We start from the raw sequence: 7,563 nt of genomic DNA, 5'->3' as shown, positions 1-7,563 counted from the left end.
TATGGGGATATATTTGATGACTTACTTAAGTGTCCCTAGAAGCATGCTGCTGTATGTGTCCCAAGCCTCATAAGATTTTGAATAATAGCCTTCATGACCTCGTATACACAAACCTTGTCTTCCCAATAAGGCTAACATATTTATTCTAATCATGAGCTACCTCACTCTTTTCTCACATGAGTTAAGAATTTCCTGCTTGGTCCTTATGTTCGCAGCAGAGGTACTATGTTTTCTTACACCATCCCCATTACCCTTCTCCATTACATTCGTTTCATCAACGTAACCCTTGAGACTCTCAGGAACTACCACTGAGGTTTATGGTTACACAACATCTGTGTTTATGATCTTAGTTTCATGCCACTACGAGCTAAGTGAAACCCAAAATTCAACACCAACGAATTGACGGTGACCAATTAATTTGATCAAGATTTCACCAATGAATTGACGAATGTACCCTCATGAAATCTCAAATTTTCTTTTGAGTGATTCCCATGAAATTGTTACACACCATAACATTTCTTCCCAAGGGATCCAGTTTTAAATTTTCATATGAGATTTCATATTAATCAAAGCCAAAACAAAATCAACTCCAACCTACTTGTTCAACAGACTTCACCGGTCTCACAAGTACTTTGTTCACTTTCTTTCTTATTTCAAGAATAGAATTGATGAATCAAAGCGAAACCACCCTTATTTAGCCTTATTAAAAGAAGCCTTTCAATATTTATTAATAAATGTTTGATCGTAATTCAACGGGATTCCACACTAACACTTTGAGGTCTCTCTTGACCTTGAAGGAAGAGATTCGTGCCCGGGATCATCAGTTTCGTGTCGTTAGTGACATCACAGATTATCCTAAAAAGAGTTGCTTTATTTCTTTTTCTTTTACACTCTTTGCACGAAAATCCTAGATTTTCAAAAACTCCGTTACTAATTATTTTACAGGCTGGATTATTACTGGATGGTTACTAATGAAGTTGTGGTCAAAAATTAGCCACGTGGGTCATTAATTGAAAACAGCCGTTTAAAAGAGGATAAGACAAAAAGTTGCTGACTCGGCGGGAGTTAAAAGGATAGAAATTCAAACGACGGTAAAAAGGAGGGCGCGTGAATTTGAAACGGCCGCGCTTTTTATGACACTTAAAGGACGCGTGTGTGATATTAAAGCGTCATCACTCTGGCATTAGAGGCACGTGTGGAAATGGAAACGGTTCCTCTCTCTGAACCGGCGCTTATTGGGCGGCGAAATCCTAGGAAACTGACACTCTCTCTCCTACGTGATCATCGCACGCCCCAACTGTCACCAATCAGTCACTCAAAAACCCGTTTCGTATTTCCATAAGAGATTTGAAACGATTTTTCTCTCTCCTATCACCCACTATAAAAGGCAGTCTACACCACCTTTTACCTCTTTACTGCCTCCATAATTTCCAAAGCAAAAATACTTCCAAACACTCTCCCGGTCATCTTCTTCTCCAAACCTGCAACAATGGCTGAATCTTCTTCTGTTCATGCAACTTCTCAGATTCTTCCCATCCGACCCCAACAATGCCTAGTCATTGATCTGAACCCATTGGCGTATGATTCCTACATGTCGCCGGTCATAGAATGCCTCAAGTACTCCCAGCTTGCTCCTGCACTGTCTCGGATCGAAACGGTGCCAATGGTGACCTTATCACAGGTCTACGCGACGGCTTACTACGACAAGACCGTCGACCGGGTATTCTTTGAAGTGGCAGAACACAAGACTTCGATTTCTCGCCCCCGTTTCTGCACTATGTTAGGGTTTGCTGCTGACCCATTGCGAGTTCACCCGGAGTCGATTCCGGTTAGGATGTTGTACAACATGTTTTACAACATGGGCTACACAGAGGTTCTCACCTTCATCGCCAAGTTTAAGAAGTCCTGCCTACCGCCCCAGTGGAATGGGTTATTTACAGTTCTCTTCAAGGGACTGTCAGAGAGGAGCTCAGGATCTGACGGTGCAAGTCGTCTTTTCCTTTCGATAATGTATGGGGTGTACAATGGGATAAACCTGGACTATGGGTTTGTCCTTTGGCAACAGCTGATTCAGAGCCTCTCTTCCTCTTCCCGACACTCTGAGGTGTTGTTGGCCCGGTTCTGGATCTTGATCACAAGATGGGCCATGGACAAGTTCAATGTTCCAACAGCCGATGGTGCATCGATGTCTTCTATTGGTACGTTTCATACCAAGAAGATCATCGTATCCGATGCATCAAAATTCTCATTTATTGGCTCTATCCCGGAGCCGATGTATGCCGATGTGCCCGCCGATAGCAGACTCATCAGGACGATCAAGGAGTTTAGGCCAACTGGTCCGAGGGAACTGACACCGGACATGCTGCGATCGATTCATGATGCCGATAAACCGGTAGCCAGGGGCAAAAAGGCAGAGAAGGGGAAGCAAGTGTCCAAAGCTCCAAAGGGACCTTCTCCCAAGAAGCGAAAACAACCGAAGGCTGCTTCATCCCCACAGCCGAAAAGGAGGAAGACCCAACAGAAGCGAAAGCTCGTTATTCCCTCCTCTTCAAGCGAATCCGAAGGTGGGAGTTCGGACTCTGAAGGATCACAAGGAGACAAATCTCCTCAACGAGGCAACACACCACCTCGGTCCCCAACCCCAGAGATGGAACTTCATCCATCCCCAGTTCCTTCACCTCCACCCACAATTCCTATTTCCATTCCCACCATAAACCCCACTATTCCCCCAACCTCATTCCCTATACCTCCACCCATATTCACCACATCAACCGAAACACCACCAGTTACCGAAACCCCTCCTGTAACCGAACCACCACAAACTCAAACTCATACAACCGATCCTACCCATACACAACCACCACCCGAAACTAACCCCTCACCCACTCAACCTGAACCAACCAAACCCATAACACCCCCAGCTTCACCACCACCTCAATCTCCAGAAGACGCCTCCGATGGCGGTGATCAATACCTTGGTGGTGATCACATGAACTTCGATTCGGTCTACTATAGTCCGTTTCAAGTTCAGAGTGATGAGGAGGATGATGCTCTTGTAACAAAGAAGCATCTTCGCGAGCTTAACGAGAAGGTTGATCAACTTCTCGCCTCCTCTTCCAACCAGCAGTCATCTTTGTCTGAAGCTGCCCTTCAGAAGATCGTTGACGCCTTCTCCAGGGCTCAACATGATTCCGTGGCCTCAGCAACTGTTGCTATCGACGCCTCCACCCGAGCCTGTGAGGCAGCGACCGAAAAAGTCGATAAACTATTCAATGACGCTTCTGTCCTGCTACAGTCCTTGCAGGAGAGCGCTGAAGCCACTAAGACAACTCTGGAACCAGTTGTTCAAGAATTGGCCAAGTTTGTCTCGACGGAGCTGTCTTCGTTCGCTACTCTCAGACAACATCTTAGCGACGACAACTCGGCACTCCGTGCCTCCATCGATGCCCGCCTGACAAAGCTACAAGAGGATCTTGCGGCAGAGAATTCACTGATGGACGTCTTGGCAAGTAAGACTACCGCCCTTAAGGTCAAGAGCACGCAGCTTTCCAACTCTCAAGAACAACTGGAAGCTCTTCGCTCTGAACGGGAGGTAATCAAATCGTGTGTTTCGGATGTCCACGCAGCATTATCAAACATCCTGGAAGCACATGACCCCATCCTTAACCACTCAGTGAGGCGTACCCTCGCTGAAAAACTCTCTCCGGCCATGGACCTTTTAAGCAAAATTGAAGGCCTACCGAGTTTCGTGTCCATTCCGAAACAAGGGGGAGATGAGAAGAAAGGATCGAAACCACCTCCTTCCTCCAAAGCTACTCACACAACCGAACCACCCCCAACTGGTCATGCCTCGGGTTCAGGTGTGAAGAACAAGGGCAAAAATATAGCTGAGGGAGGAGATGAAGATGAAGATGAAGACAAGGAGACCATTGCTGACATGTTAAAAAGAAAGAACAGTCGCAATGCTGAAGACGATGCCAGTCGTGTGGCGCGTGAGGCTGAAGAAGCCGAACGAAAGCAAAAAGAAGCCCACGATCTCCTTGAGAGCCAAAAGTTGCTCTTCCCTGCCTGGACCAGGGATCGTATGATAAAAGAGGCCATAGAAACTCCAAGCATATTATGGCTCGAGCCGGTGATATCTTTCGACTGCAACAACACTATCGATTCGCAGTTTGATATGCCGCTGACTCGAAAGGCGTTCATCTTCCACGCCTTCTCTAACATTTTTGAAGTCCCGCATCCGAACGATGAGCTTGACAGGGAGCTTATTGACTTCTACCTGGAGGCCGCTCGCCCTCAATACCTTACATGGAGCGCCCAGAAGATTGTTAATGTTCGGGTGCTGAAGCCTTATGCCGTGGGGAGATTCACAAACGTTAAGTTCAAGCTTATTCGTGGATCTGCAAGAACTGCTCACATTATCACCCTGGCGGATCTGCCGAATCTGAATCCTCATGACTGGATAGTCTTATACAATATCCTGCTGACAGATGAATCTGAATATGGTCCCATCATAGACCATGTCAAAAGGATGTTGGCTTGCTACATCATGGAGGTTGCCCAAATGGATCAGGAGGTCGCCACTGTTTTCAAAAAGAAACCGAAAGTAGCACCAGTGGGATCGGCCAGTGATCTAAACACAATGCAAATGGGTAAGATAGATCCGAGGCGAAACTCAGTGATGTTCACCAGAGCCGAAGGACAAAAATGTCTCTTCGCTTTAGCTGACAAACACCTTTACACCACAGCTTGCTTGGAACACGTCTTATCAATTATCAAGCGGTGTAAGGAGAATTCGGCTGATGACATCAAGTACTTCAATGATATGATCAATTGGTACATTCGGTTTAGACAGACCATCCTTTCCATAACCAAGTGTCTGTTTAACACCGTGAAGAAGAAGGTACCAGCTTCAGCTGCCGGCCCAAGTAAGAAGTGAAGGTCTCGCTCCAAATTGACGCAAAGGGGGAGATTGTAGGGCTGAAGTTTTATTTGATGTTGCGTCTTTTGGGCTTGTTAGTTTAGCCTTGTATTCTCCGGTTTGGGCCTGTCCAACCGAGAGCCTTTTATGTATTGTATATAAGTTAAATGCTTGCATGCATATTAGGTTAAGATTGTTGAGATTATCGATATAGCGATTCATCCAGAGTACAACAATTTTTTAATCGTTCTTGTAATCTTCTAATCCTCTACAGTTGATGTTCTTAATCGAGCTCTTCTGAGGATTTTATTTAATCATTCGACACGTTTGATTCAAGCTGTTTTGTTCTTATCATTGCGTTCTTGTTACTTTATATTCATATACTTGTTCAAGATCTAATCGATCTTCATAGATTAAAAGTTGTTTTAATCCCATCAGCACGCTCTTGGTTTACTGTATACTACAAATTTCGTTTAGATCCTAAGGCTAAAAAATAATTTATCAAAAATTCACTTTTTATGTTATGCGGTGACGTGTCGGTTTTGTTGTAAAACTTCGACAGGTCATAACTTCTTCGTTATAACTCGAATTTCGGCGTTTTTTATATGTACGGAACCCTTGTGACATATACTATAACTTGGTTAAGATTATTCCTTCTAAATAATCTTCCATCAAAAAGTAATTTTTGACGCTTCTTGTCTCTAAATTGACTAGCCCGAATCTACGAGCGTTACAATTATCTCCCCCTTAGGATGATTACGTCCCGAAATCATCAATGAAACAGGGCTTGTATAATGACTCCATACATTATCTATTCATACTAGGTAATAACCATAACCTCTATGTTCCTTCGAATGAGTATTTAACTCTTGGACTTCTTGACTGTAGACGGTGCTTAATCGTGTACTTGCTCTTCGTACTATGTTGGACTTTCAATTGTAACGTTCGAGTTACAAAACAAATCCTTATTGGAGACTCCTACTTCTTCTTAAATATAATTAACTGTAGAGAAGTTCTTTACTTCGATTAGCATGACAGACCGATGGGCCATGATCTAATGACCTCGTCGTATGATGCAACACTTAGACTCGGGTATTTTAGAGTTAAATTTCATAATGGAAGATACCTTCCTTCATGTTCTAATGTGATATAATCACATTCTAGCATGTAGCACTTCTAGCTACAAGCTTCTTTCTTTAACAACTATCGCAATACTTCTATTGATCGCTTCGATTATCTTTCACTTCAATCTTCTAGCTAAAGTTAAATGCTACATAGATCTTGCTTCTATGAACCAATTAACATACATATCTTATCCGGACTCAATTTGACATGAAAACTAGGTTTGGAATAACAATCATCTTCTTAGTCGTTACCGAAATGATGGTAATGACAGACATGAACAAAACGGAATCAATTACTAGCTTCTTGGTAACCTTGCGACTTTCCCTGATCCAAGTGTGAGTCCTAAGCTTCCAGTAGTATAGGCCTCTACTACATTTAACACCTACTCATACTCGTCCCAAGTATTGTCTCGCAACTCTCCAAGTTCTTATTTCCTATCATGGGTTGTAGTAAGTGAGCTTGGGATGTCCTTTGTTGTTCTGTAGCTTGGAGTGTTACTGCATAAATGTTGCTTGCTTTGTTCTTTGTGGAACTCATAGTGATGTGAGTTAACTATTAAGTGAATACGTTAGGTCACATGCTGTAAAGGTTAAATAATCTCAGAGTGACGAATTTGACTCTATTGCGCAGCTCTCGTTAGAGTCTAATCGTTGTAGCGTTGAGTCTTTTACTCGAAGGATTATCTAAGTTTTATCGCATGTGATTGTACTCATGAAGTAGTTAGTTGACAATAGTAGGAGTTCCTCATCAGTTGATGGCGGGGTCAAGTCGAAACCTAGGAGAGCCTAGGAAGTGCTTTAGTGGGTTTGGTTTTGATGTTTAGCAGGTACTTGGAGTACCGGTTTGAGAAAGTGACTTGCAGGATTCAGAACTCTTGAGGAAAATATGGATAGGTGTGAAAGGTAGTATTGGACCCGTCCTACTGAAAGCATAGATCCATACTCAAATAGAGGGGAGTCACGGAGAATCTAGGAAGCTTGTGGGATGAGGACTCTTTGAGTATATTCTGATTATTGTATGGTTTCTTTTCATTATGGTGATGAGAAATCATGGTGGATGATTTGGTTTAGGCTCAGGTGTTAGCATTGAGCCGATTGATGAATGGATGTGGGAGTTCATCTCGTCGAAGATCGCCCGCGGTATTTTGGAGCAGACTCATGTGATATTTGGTACGATCAAGGAGGGTATCATGAAGATTATAAAGAAGTGTCTTAACGCGTATCACGATGGGGTTATGGAGTTACTAGATGAACAACTCGGGGCTTTTCAGACCAAGTTCGCGTCATACTCCTTAATTTTGGGAGTTCAATTTTTGTAGAGCCCTAGTTCTTTGGGGAGGATGGTCCTATTGCTAGTTCTTGCTTTGAGGTATTGAATGTAGGATTTTCATCATGCATTCAGGGGAATCGATTCAGTGATTGGAATGTTGCTAAAGTATTGCGGACCTTAAAAGAGGAATTGACTGGCATTATTGGTCAAATCACTGATGGGATGGTTGAGGTGACATGGGAGTGGGA

Source organism: Lactuca serriola, chromosome 8, assembly GCF_051521515.1.
Source record: "Lactuca serriola cultivar US96UC23 chromosome 8, Lser_US96UC23_V15, whole genome shotgun sequence".
Classification (NCBI taxonomy): domain Eukaryota; kingdom Viridiplantae; phylum Streptophyta; class Magnoliopsida; order Asterales; family Asteraceae; genus Lactuca; species Lactuca serriola.
Note: the sequence above shows the minus strand (reverse complement) of the source record.